The sequence below is a fragment of the Octopus sinensis genome, linkage group LG1 (assembly GCF_006345805.1).
Source record: "Octopus sinensis linkage group LG1, ASM634580v1, whole genome shotgun sequence".
NCBI classification, from domain to species: Eukaryota; Metazoa; Mollusca; class Cephalopoda; order Octopoda; family Octopodidae; genus Octopus; species Octopus sinensis.
This window is the reverse complement of record NC_042997.1, coordinates 157,849,885-157,863,648: the sequence shown is the minus strand read 5'-3', so window position 1 is coordinate 157,863,648 and position 13,764 is coordinate 157,849,885. Positions and strand designations below refer to the sequence as shown.

Genomic DNA, 13,764 nt, shown 5'->3' with positions numbered 1-13,764 from the left:
GCGCGCAAGCACACACACATGCAAACACACACACACACACACATATATAATGCATGTCAGAATACACATACATGAACAAGCCCCTAAAAATCAATGTGAGAGAGATATTGATAAATTAAATATTATTATAAGGTGGATGGTGAAAGTCTGAGAGAAAAAGGAGGGATGTCGAAAGTATGTCTGTCGTATAAACAATCCCACAATAAAATATACAACTCACAAACACACCGTCTCATTCATATATATTCATAGACTGAGAGACGCAATTACACATTCACAAGCAGAATAGTTCTGCTCATATATACTTAGTTACAAGATACGACCACACGCGCATATACAGAGAAGAGGAGAGAAAGTGAAAGAGAAGATTGTACAGCTACACCGACAGCTATATATATTGAAATGTTGGTTCTTACTTGCATCAATACAACCCAACAAGTCAACACCAACACGAACTCGAAGCATTGTTAAAATATAATAACACGTAGTTTTTTTTTATATACACATATATAAACATATGTGAAATAGACAATAACACCTAGAGCTTAACGTAACCAAACACATGCACGCGCACACACTCCCACACATACAAGTCAATCATACATACACATAAATAATGGATAGAAAACATCCAATAACTTCTTCGGTATCAGCTGCTGATGGGAGTTGTCGAATACTGCTTAGCAGACGACAAAAGCGCACCAGAAGCAGACGATAGAAACTTAAGCGCGGCAGACGACATATTCCTATGAGAAGCAGAACAAAACTCCAACTTAATTTTAGTTGGGACATTCTAAGAAGGTAATCCATAGAGAGGGGGGGAAATATTCTTTGGCAAGAAACAAAACAAAATACAACTAAAGGAGAAAAAGAAAACAAAAGGCAGAACTAGAATCTGAAGTGAGTTATATTTCCTGTTAATTTTATGCATTCTTGTCGCTATTGTTGATTTTATGATGTCGTTTTTCTTCATCGAGTATGTTTATGCCTAAAAGTATTCCCCCTTGGACCATCGTATTATTTTTAGGAACACATTATTCAACGTGCCTTATTTTGGGGGGCCGGTGAGGAAATTGAGAGAAATTTGGTTTATATTTCACTAAATTTATTCGATTATTTTTTCGTGTGTTTGACTCCCAAAATTGTTGTTTTTTCCACTTTTACTTCTTATTCCCTTTCACATTACTCCCATCTACAATAGTAGCATTATTCCTATTGTCGCTCAGCCTGTTAGAAATAGCAGCCAAACTTTCCTCGATAAAAGGACAACGATCTAGTACATTACCCTACAATCTTTTAAGAATTTGTCTTTAGTTTTCCTGGATCAATCCATGTGATAGCTACGCCACGAATAGGATAGACCAAAAGTTTACCGAGTTCTAGGCGCAACCTTCCGCAAAAAATACCCTTTCAAATATTATTCACATTTGTAATTCTTTATATGTTCATTTATTGCTTTTATTTTTTAGTTTTTTTAACACTTAAATCAGACTTTACCCACATCTCTTGAGTGATTACTTTTCAATGAGATCCCAACCATAATTTTCTTTCTGCGCGAGTGTTTTTAATAATCTGTGATATCTAGGCCATTGTACGGCTATGTCATTTTTTAATCATGAAGCGTTCAACAAAATGAACCAGCGTTATATAGTTGACAACTTCTTCGCTTGGAAGCCTTCACATTGTGCATGTCTTACTCTAAAATTTCCAGTGATGTCGTATAACTTTTAGTGATATCTGACTTAATTTACTCAAAATTATTTTACTCTAAAGTTAGCATCTTGTCTACTTGTAGTTATTGTATATGTTTATAAAACTGAAGCGGAAGTATAAAAAGCGGAATTGTTTAGTAAAACACGAAACGTCCCAAAGCTGAACTACAAGAAAAGGTGCTAAACCATGTTACTACTGTTCTTTCTACTGTTATTTTTATTATTCTCATTAGGTGGTGAGCTGATAGAATCTTTAGCACGACGGACAAAATGCTCAGCAGCATTTCTTCCGGCTCTTAATATTTTGAGTCAACTTCCCTCAGAAGTCAAGTTGGCCGTTCATCCTTTCGGGATTGATAAAATAAGTACCAGCCAAGTGCTGGTGAGCAACTTGTACCCTTTCCTCAAACTTGCTGGCCTTCTGCTAAAATAAACAGAGTTTATTTTAAGATTGGTGAAATGGTAGAATTTGTAAAACGAAGTCAGCTTTGCTTTTTATCCTTCTGGGGTCGAGGAAATGAAATACTAATTAAGTATGGTATTTGGTGTAAGCATCTAATCCCGCCCACCAAATTTCAATACTAGTGCCTATATTAGAAACAATTTTTAAAAAGCCAGCAAATTGTCAGAATAATTAGTATTCCGGGAAAAGATTTTCACTCTGTATATTCTAACTTTTACATTCTGGGTTCAAATACCTCTAATAAATTAATGGCATTATCTGTTTATCAATATGTTTTAAACAGTATGTTTTTAAAGATGCTTATCATTCGTTTTGTCTTGAGGGTGGGTACGCGCAATACTTTAATATACTTCGTGTTTCTCGTAAGCAATTGCAAATTGCTGGCTGCAAAAAGAACATTGACAGTGAAGAAATCCTTAAAAACCGACGCACGAGGAAGAAAAGTCCTAGGAAAGAAAGGTTGTGCAAAACCTGGGAAAAACAATATGATTACCGAAAGGACAAGATACGAATAAGCCGAGAGAGCTTCAGCGGAGGAGATACAAGACCAAACGATATAGTGGAGCAAATCCCATTTTTGTAGATGTTGACAACGAAGCTGTTGAAAACTTAACTATGAACTTCACTTATGATTCTTTGTTGTTTACCGTTTCACTCTTTCACTGCATACATTCTGCTATAAATATGGATGGATGGATGGATGGACTGATGGCTTGGTGGATGAATGTCTGCACACACACACAAACACACAAGCACACACATACATATACAGCGTCGGCTAAAAGTTACGCACTAAAACATTTTACATTTTATTTATATCATGCTATTATTAGTATTCATTTTGTTCACCATGTACAAGTACGCGTGTATTCCTCATTTGTTTTATTTGTTGTATTCAATTTTAGAAAAGGTGAAGCATGTCTGACAAATCCGGACTGTATTGAACCTATTTGGTGCGAGAATTTTGGCACAACTTGTATATAGATAGACAAACAGATAGATAGATAGATAGATAGATAGATAGATAGATAGATAGATAGATAGATAGATAGATAGATAGATAGATAGATAGATAGATAGATAGATAGATAGACAAACGCAGAGCAGTTTATATATACATATGCATGTGTGTGTTAGTGTGTGTGTATGCGCGCACAAATATATACTGGTAGGTATACACACACACATATATATACATATATACATACACGCACATACACACACACATATATATATATATATTATATATATATATATATATATATATATATATATATAGCGCAGGAGTGGCTGTGTGGTAAGTAGCTTGTTTACCAACCACATGGTTCCGGGTTCAGTCCCACTGCGTGGCACCTTGGGCAAGTGTCTTCTACTGTAGCCTCGGGCCGACCAATGCCTTGTCAGTGGATTTGGTAGATGGAAACTGAAAGAAGCCCGTCGTATATATGTATATATATATATATATATGCGTGAGTGTGTTTGTGTGTCTGTGTTTGTTCCCCTAGCATTGCTTGACAACCGATGCTGGTGTGTTTATGTCCCCGTTACTTAGCGGTTCGGCAAAAGAGACCGATAGGATAAGTACTGGGCTTACAAAAGAATAAGTCCTGGGATCGAGTTGCTCGATTAAAGGTGGTGCTCAAGCATGGCCGCAGTCAAATGACTGAAACAAATAAAAGAGTGAAAGAGTATATATATATATATATATATATATATATATATATATATATCTTTCCTGTGTTTGTGAAATTTTTTTATCTCTGCAGTAAGGCTTCATTTCCACACACGCCAGCTGAATTCAATTCGTCCCCAATCGAAAACACTTGTTGTTATTATTATTATTATTATTATTATTATTATTATTATTATTATTATTATTATTATTATTGTTGTTCTTGTTGTTGTTGTTGTGTTTTGTATTTATAATCGTGTAACATCGTCTGTTTTTCCGTCCTTGTTTTCGTTTACATTCGATGGTTTCTTCCAAGGAATATAATACTCTTAGCTTAGTTTTTCCTTGAGGCTGGCCAGATTGGAGCAATCTCAAGATTAATGAGCCGAAATTGCGAAGATGATCCGGTTCTTGAATGAGGATAGAAAACTTCGAATGACCCGTCCTTGTTTTGTTTTTTTTGTGTATCGTCTATCTGGATGTTTTGTTGTCCCTTTTTGTATCACCTAGTTGTCCGGATGCTTTGCGTTCTTGTCCCAATTTGTATTTTATGTATGTGTGTATACCGTTGTGTCTGGGGAGAGTTATTCCATTTTAATGCCTTATAATTTAACACACTCACCGGTAAAAAAATTCCACGCCTTTACTTATTTATTTTTCTAAAATTTTCGTTGCGTCTTGCAAACTTTTCAATAGTTCTTCACTCTGTCCGTTATACAAGCTGCGTCCTTTTTGTTTGTTTGTGCGCATGTGTGTGGGTCAGTATGTGTGCGCATACACATGTATGTATGTATGTATGTATGTATGTATGTATGTATGTATGTATGTATGTATGTATTTATGTATGTGTGTGTGTGTATGTATGTATGTATGTATGTATGTATGCATGTATGCATGTAAGTGTGTGTGTGTGCAGGAATGTATGTATGTGCGTTTATTTGTATGTATTCTGCATATTCATGTTTGTGTATTTATGTGTTTGTGCTTGTGTATTTATGTGTTTGTGTTTATGTGTTTTTATGTGTGTGTGGACGTGTGTCTCCACGTGTGTCCTTGTGTGAAGGAAGTGCGTGTGTATTGGTCATGTGTTTCAGTCTTAATTTCTGTATGTGTGTGTGTGTATACTTGTCTGTTCATATAACCTATGTACTTACCTGTTTGTATGTCTATCTGTTTACTTTCATATCCATATGCCTACATACATGTGCGCTGATACTGATCTTTGGTTAAAGACTGTGAACCCATAGCTTCGAAATATGTTGTTCACAAGAACTCACCCTTGTCCCACGACATGAAAATTATCATACTGATAGGAAACTTAGTTAGGATAATGAACAACGTGTCCCCACTGTGCAAACCCTATGCAATGGAGAAACATGTACAGAACTTCATGCACTGCAAGCAGTTTCTCTGGATATGATCAGAAAGATAGAGTTCGAGTATACAGGGGTGCTACACACAAACACACAAACATGAATATGCAGAATACATACATACAACGTACACACATAAATACATAAAAACGCACACACACATACATACATGCACACACATACTTACAAGCACACACATACAGCGACAAAAATATTTTGACAAATTAAACTTAAATGTTGAAGTGAATCGAACGGCTTTTGTGTGTTTCTTAAATGGCTTACAAACACCTTTCACGCTGCAATTGTTTTCGTTCCAGCACACGATCTCAGATCAAATCACTTGCTATGCAAGCACATCTCCATAATATACATACATATATATATATATATATATATATATATATATATATTTAAAAAAGGAGATGTGGAACACGAGTTGTGATATATAAAAAAAGGAAATGAAGAAAATGCTGACAAAATAATTTAAGTAATGGAGAGTGTATTTAATTAGGTGAAAGTTCTTTTTACCGGTTGCGCATTTGTTATGCTTATCAAAAGATATATTTTTTAAGTGAGATAGAGTTCCTTTCTGATAGATTTTTTTCTCTTATCTGGATAAGAGAAAAAAATCTATCAGAAAGGAACTCTATCTCTCTTAAAAAAATATCTTTTGATAAGCATAACAAATGCGCAACCGGTAAAAAGAACTTTCACCTAATTAAATACACTCTCCCTTACTTAAACTATTTTGTCAGCATTTTCTTCATTTCCTTTATATATATATATATATATATATATATAATATATATATATATATATATATTTAAAAAAGGAGATGTGGAACACGAGTTGTGATATATAAAAAAAGGAAATGAAGAAAATGCTGACAAAATAATTTAAGTAATGGAGAGTGTATTTAATTAGGTGAAAGTTCTTTTTACCGGTTGCGCATTTGTTATGCTTATCAAAAGATATATTTTTTAAGTGAGATAGAGTTCCTTTCTGATAGATTTTTTTCTCTTATCTGGATAAGAGAAAAAAATCTATCAGAAAGGAACTCTATCTCTCTTAAAAAAATATCTTTTGATAAGCATAACAAATGCGCAACCGGTAAAAAGAACTTTCACCTAATTAAATACACTCTCCCTTACTTAAACTATTTTGTCAGCATTTTCTTCATTTCCTTTATATATATATATATTATATATATATATATATATATATATATATATATATATATATATATATATATATATTGCAGCTAAATTGAAGCGTTCACTTTCATGGATTTCATCTCAATTATACCAACCTTCTTGCTAATCGTTGCTGATCTTTACATTCCGAGTTCAAATTCCATCGAGACTAGCTTTTCAAGCGCAGGCGTGGTTGTATGGTAAGATGTTTACTTCCCAGCCACATGGCTCCAGGTTTAGTGTCACTGCGAAAAAAGCCTTGTGATTGGAGTTGGTAAACAGAAACTGAAAGAAGCACATCGTTTATATATGTATGTGTGTGTGCATGTGTGTGTGTAAATCTTTGTGTCTGTGTTTGCCTTCCACTGCATCTTTACAAACGGCGTCGGTTTGATTACGTTCGTGTAACTTAGCATTTCATCAAAAGGAACCTGATAGAATATGAAAATGCAAGTACTAAACCTCTTTAAGGCAGTGCCTCAGCATGGCTACAGTCTAATGGTTGAAAAAAGTAAAAAATTAAAGAAACATAAAGATACTTGTTCTTTCTATCATTTCTCTCGACTTTCATTCATCCTGCTTCATTAATAATTAAGTTACCTGCAGTAAATCTGATTCTAATTGCATGTATTGTTTATAAATAAATAATCTTTAGCTAATTTTTTCTCAGTTCCTAAGGAATAGTGGCCTGCGGTGGACGACTAGTCAAATTTACTGACCAAATATCATTTATTGGAGTGAAATTTGTGGCACTGAGGAACGGAAGAATATGACAAATATTAATTTATTTTCAATAAGATTGTAAGTCCTACATGTAGTTTAGAAATATTATTTCTGTAATATTCACGTCACATTTTCCCCATTGTATATGCATAAACATCAATACACCACACAACTGTTACACATCACACACACATAAACATACATTCATGCATACATACATACATACAGACAGGCAGACGCATGCAACACACATACACACACAAACATACGCACATATGTATAGAGAGTGTTAGAAACAGGAAAAAACTCTACATATAAAGCAACTTATATTATTTGAAATATGTTGAGTGTATGCACACACACGCGCTCGCAGACGCTCAACTCATCTTTCTGAGGGTCACAGCATGGAAAAGCAAAGTTCGGGCAAGTAGACGCCCAAACGTATTAATGGTTTCGCCAATAGTCTCGTTTCGCGGAATTTATATATTTTACAGTTTATCTTTTACTTGTTTCAGTCATTGACTGCGGCCATGCTGGAAGGATTTTTAAGTTGAACAAATCGACACCAGAGTTTTTCTTTCTTTCTTTCTTTCTTTTTTTTTTTTTTGAAGCCTAGTATTTATTCTATCGGTCTCTCTTGCCGAACCGTTATTGGTACTGGGAGGTAAACACACGAATACCGGTTTTCAAGCGGTGGTGGTGGACAAACACACACGCACGCACACATATACATGCATACATACATATACATATATATATATATATATATATACTTAATTTAAAAGCAGCAGAAAATTAAACAAAACCTGTTACTCTGAGTTTCACGTTCCCGTTCGTCGGACAAAAGCATATTACTCTACACCTGGTATTTGAGTACTCTTTTTTCCACCTTGTTTCACATTTATGTGTTTACTCCGGTATATATATATATATATAGCCCGAGACTACAGTAGAAGACACTTGGCAACGCAGTGGGACGGAGCCCACAACAATGTGGGTGGGAAGCAAACTTCTTACAACACGGCCAAGCCTTTCTTTCTAAGCCCTTCCCAGTGACATTAGGCAGCGAATTAGAATAAATGTTTAGAGTATGGGTCAGAATATATTTCTGATATTAGTTCCAGTTCACTGCACTCTGAGTTCAAATCTCACCTAGATCAATATTTAGGTGGTAGTAAAGTGTAACTAGGAAGGTAGAGGACGAATTTAAGAGGGGACTTGGAAGTAGCGGGGCCTGCACGCCACACAACTGCAGCTTCACATTTGTCAGCCGGTTTGATAACAATATCCTCACGGTGTCTTAGGCACCAGTGGGTAAAGAGTCCGGCTTGGGTGACGTTGATTTGTCGAAGTGCCTCCAGAAGTTGAACCAGTCTAGGCTCTATAAAATAAAAGTTCAGCCCAGAACGTAGTTGTTAGAATGTCGTTTTAAATACATTGCGATATTTGTTCCAGCTCATTTTCTAAGTTTTTCGTCGGAAGATTTGATCGGCCGACCGGTTTAATACTACCACTTGATTTTCAGGTGCCCTTAGTGAGCATCGCAGAGTTGCAAGCATTTGAGCTAGGTCTCTGGCTTGAATATAACTTCATTCAAACAGCCGCCGATGTCTTAAATAAATGGAAAGTCATTGGTGCATCTTTCCTTCTATTACTAAGCAAATAAAAATTATTTATGTTGAAATAAATTCATATTTCCTATATTAAACATCTCAGGCACTCTATGTTCGTATGTATGTATGTATGCATGTATGTATGTATGTGTGTGTGTATGTAGTGCATACATACACAGACACAAGTATATACACATATACATATACGTATATATATAGTATATATACGCACGCGCACGTACACATATACAGACACACACACTTTCAGCACTACGAACTCTAATCACTCCTTTATCCTGGAGAAAGATTTTTTCCTCGTTGGCGGTGCCATATACCAAGCGGCAAACAACAAGGATTGGGTATTTTAACTACGTTGTTTCGCTTTGCTGCTTCTGTAAATAATATTACCTTGAACGTTGGTAAAGAAAAATAATAAGAGATTTCATATTATGGCCCGAGGTCACTTATTCACTTATTCTGTCAAGGTCAGCAATATTGAGGGGAAAGGTAAATTGTTTACATCAACCCCAGCACTTCACTGGTAATTTATATTTATCGTCCCCGAAAGGTGTTATTTGAATTCACAACGCAAAGAGCTGGAAGAAATGCTGCAAATCATTCTGTCGTGCGTGCTAACGATTAATGCCAGTTGACATTCTTAATAAGGAGTGGCTTTGTGGTAAGTAGCTTGCTTACGAACCACATGTTTCGGGGTTCCGTCCCACTGCCTGGCACCTTGGGCTCTACTATAGCCTCGGGCCGACCAAAGCCTAGTTAGTGGATTTGGTAGACGAAAACTGAAAGAAGCCCGTCGTATATATGTGTGTGTGTATATATATATATATGAATGTGTGTGTATATGTTTGTGTGTCTGTGTTTGTCCTCCCCAACATCGCTTGACAACCGATACTGGTGTGTTTACGTACCCGTAACTAAGCGGTTCGGTAAAAGATACCAATAGAATAAGTACTTGGCTTACAAAGAATAAGTCCTGGGGCCCAGTATGCCCACAATGAAATGAGTGAAACAAGTAAAAAAGTAAAAGAATAATAATTTCAAATTTTAACACAACAGTTTTGGGATAGAAGTAAGTCTATTGCATCGACCCAAGTGCTCAAATGGTACTTATTTCATCTACTCCGTAAAGTGTCTGACTAACCTTACAGTCTGGTCCAACACACACCTCTAATGTCACCCGACTGTCCATATCGGCCAAAATAATGCGACGTGACCATCTTCACAATCGACTCAAACGATAGCCGGATCCATCCTACACACGACGGTAGGTGCTCGAGATAAACGTACAAGTCAGCAATTCTCCAGCACTGGATGAGTGCGTACGGAACAATTTCGTCGTTCTGCGTGCATTTCGGGCTAGTCCGGCTAACAGCATCTCCATACCTGTAAAGTCTATTTCGAATCGGCAGTATCAGACCAGGGACTTCTGGAAATTGATCATGAGCCTTGGCCCGAAAGTCCAGCGGAATAGACGAGCCAGTTCATACTCATCGACGCCCAGTGTCTCCATGAGAATGATATCACTCCTACCCGTCACTAAACCTCTATAGAACGCCAAAGTCTAACTTCCACCGACCGCAGTGCGCGACTAGAAGAGAGCTGCGAGCGCCTGTCGGTACCCTAGGTACCAAGCACCTTTCCTTGGTCTACGTTTGACGCAGTTCTGCAATCCCAAAAAAAAAAAACGAGTTCCGGGAAAGCGAGTCTGATAAACAGTGCTCGGTGTCAAGGAACCGTTCGAGATGTCGAAGCCTCGTGTCTGCCCATCATCAGCCACAAGAGTTCTCCAGTCAACGGGCATTGACTGTAAATGAAGCACCTGACAAGCCAAAAGCATTCCTTCCACAAATAGCAGAAGAGTCGGCTCTTCATTCTAATCAGGCATGAATGGGAATAAGCCACGACAGTCAAGCGATGGTATACGACGAAGGCGATGTACGTGTTCGCATCACTACCCGTCCTTTCAACGAAAACTTTCTCTCAGAAAATTTCTGGATGAGACGGGTTACCCTTGTCACTTCGTCCTCGTTTCTCTCCACTTGGAAGTTTCAACGAAATCAGACCCCGAGAAATTTAACCGGTATGTCCGTCCAGCGTCCTACGATGCTATTTTTTGACATTCACCTGCCTCTTCAAAGTGCAAAACTGCAACCGACTGACTTTTCTTGGATGATCTTTGCTCTAGTTACCTAGTTTTCCTTTACAACAGTGCCGATCAGGTCTGGTGTGCCCTTATCAGACAGGTAGTCATGATGAGTATACTGGACTTTCTATATTTTACCGCAGCTTCCCTTTGATGGCAAGCACCGCTCTCTCACTCAATAATAATAATAACAACAACAACAACAACAGCAACAACAACAATACCAGACACGGTAGATTATTCAATTTACTTACCGCAAAAAATTGCCTTCAGAGCATGTATCAGCAAAAAGTTGATTTCATACTCAACATAAGGGCGCTAGCTTACAGAAATGAGAAAAACTACTTGACATTTACGCATTTCTCCAGAATTTTAGAAGTGTAAATGAAGTAAAGTGAATTCATATAGAAATTAAAACTAAGGCCTTAGCCTTCGGATACATAATATCACAACAATTGTAAAATATCTTGAGAGTGTTTAAGAGTTTAGAAGTTTCATTTTACGTTTTATACGCGACCTCTAAACGATTAAAAGAAAGAAGGTCAGTAAGAGTTCATTCTTTTATCTTTAGCCGCAGATCGTTCCCTATCAAAAAGATATTTGATCAAAGGTATTCCAACGGGGTCTCTCCATCCATTCCACTACTCTTAACTTAGACTTAAGACGGTCAAGTGTGACTTGAAGGCAATTTATTTTATTTCTTGCTGGTCAAGTGTTCAAAGGTAACTTTTCTTGTTACCTTTGAACACTCTGGCAATCATTTTAACCATATTGATGGTATAAAAGTTAAATGTAAATGAATTTCCCGTGTATTTTCAGCACAGAAATGAGTTCACTATTAGCATTATGAATGAGTTTCTACATGTGATATAATCTAGTTTCCAATAGTTAGTGATAAAATCCAGAATTTCTGTATAAATGTGTCTGTGTACAGCTTTACAAACATCAGTATGCATGTCCTTATTCAGTTTTATTTCAAGATTTCTTGCCACTATAGTGCCGATTTCTAACCTACATTCAAGGCTCCTTCATTGAAATTTCAACATCAACAACAGGGCATGTATGTATGTATGTATGTATGTATGTATGTATGTATGTATGTATGTATGTATGTATGTATGTATGCATGTATGTATGTATGTGTGCAGATTTGTATGTTTTGCTTCATGCATGTATTCTCATGCATTGCTCTATGTGTGTATTCTCATCTATTTCTTTATGTGTGTATGTATGTTTGTTTGTATGTATTTTGTTTGTTCCTTCTCGAGCCATGCCTGGCTCATAAGGGCCGATTTCCCGGTTTCTTTGGCTTATAGGTTCCCCACCTGGACGGGACGCCGGTCCGCCGCAGGCGAGCTGCAAGATGCGGGAGGAAAGAGTGTGAGAAAGTTGTGGCGAAAGAGTCAGCAGAAGTTTCGCCATTACCTTCTGCCGGAGCCGCGTGGAGCTTAAGTGTTTTGCTCATAAACACACATCGCCCGGTCTGAGATTCGAACCCGCGATCCCTCGACAGCGAGTCCGCTGCTCTAAACACTAGTTTGCATGTATGTATGTGTGTATGTATTTGTGTGTACGTGTGTATGCGTGTGTACCCGTGTATGTTTTTCGTTTTTTCACAGCTCAACTCTGATCAGTAAATCTAAGATTAAGAGCTCTTCAACTATGATAATCCCATTTTTCTTTTTTATCATTTTTATTTTATATTTTTCCTCTTTTCTCATTAGCATTCTCAGGGGTGATTTCGTACAGTAGTGTTTCTAAATCCATTTCTGACATTTGTAGAACTTTACAATGAGGCAGTGAAGATTTAGGAACGTGGGATAAGGACTTAGGAATTCTACTGGTTCAAATTGATGTAAAAAAAAAGAAACTAATAAAAACATGAAAAATATAGAAAAATGACAAAATTCGATTATAGTCATGTAGTGAATGAAACACATACACACATTAATATGTATATACACACTTGCATTTATGTATCTGTGTGTTTGTTTGTCTGTGTGTGTGTATAAGAGATTATATAAATGAAAAACTTCTTGTTCACTTGTCGAGTATGTAATTTCTTATTATACTCTCTTCACCCGATTATCTACCTAAACTGTAAACGTGAAACTTTCCGTCCCCTGCCCTTATGAACAGAAATATGTGCTTGGATACAGACGGATGCTATCGCGAATATAGAATGGTGATAGTGATACTTATATGATACACTATTATTTATCCATTCAGTTTCCTACTCGAGAGTTTAGTGACAGGGCAGAGTGGGTGGGGAACAATCTCAGCACTCATGATAAGGGCTAGTAGGAAGAGTAGGGTGGTACCTCTTTGCCACTCGAGGCCTGTCTCTGCTTAGCGGATAAAAGAGTTATACGAAAGAACTCTCTTCACCCTGTTATCTACCTAAACTTTGGACGCAAAAATTTCAGTCCCTGCCCTCATAAACAGAAATATGTACTTGGATACAGACAGATGCTATCACGAATATGACATAAGAACTTCTATCATCAGTAATACTCAATACTAAAATCTAAATGTTTGTCACACAGAACTTATTACATATAAGCATACACTTTCACATACACGTAAATCGCCATACGTGATTGTTTTTGCCCTAACTCTCGTGTTTGAAATCGACTAGAAAAATTAATTGAAATGGATCTATTGTATAAATATTAATATATATACACACATATGCATGTGTATATGTATGTATGCATACATATATATGTATATATATATATATTATATATATATATATATATATATATATATATATATATATATATATATATATATATATATATATATATATATATATATACTTTGATACTTTGATACTTTGATAGGTTTCGGC

General features: G+C 36.5%; 1 protein-coding gene across 1 annotated transcript in view; it reads left to right on the top strand.

Annotated features, from left to right (window-relative positions):
- Positions 1-272: 272 nt before the first annotated feature.
- The window catches only part of LOC115219340 (dopamine beta-hydroxylase), a 55,931-nt gene continuing 42,439 nt past the window's right edge, over positions 273-13,764 (top strand). The window contains exon 1 of the mRNA XM_029789504.2: positions 273-900. The gene's annotated coding sequence lies outside the window, so the exon portion shown is untranslated. The remainder of the gene's footprint in view (positions 901-13,764) is intronic.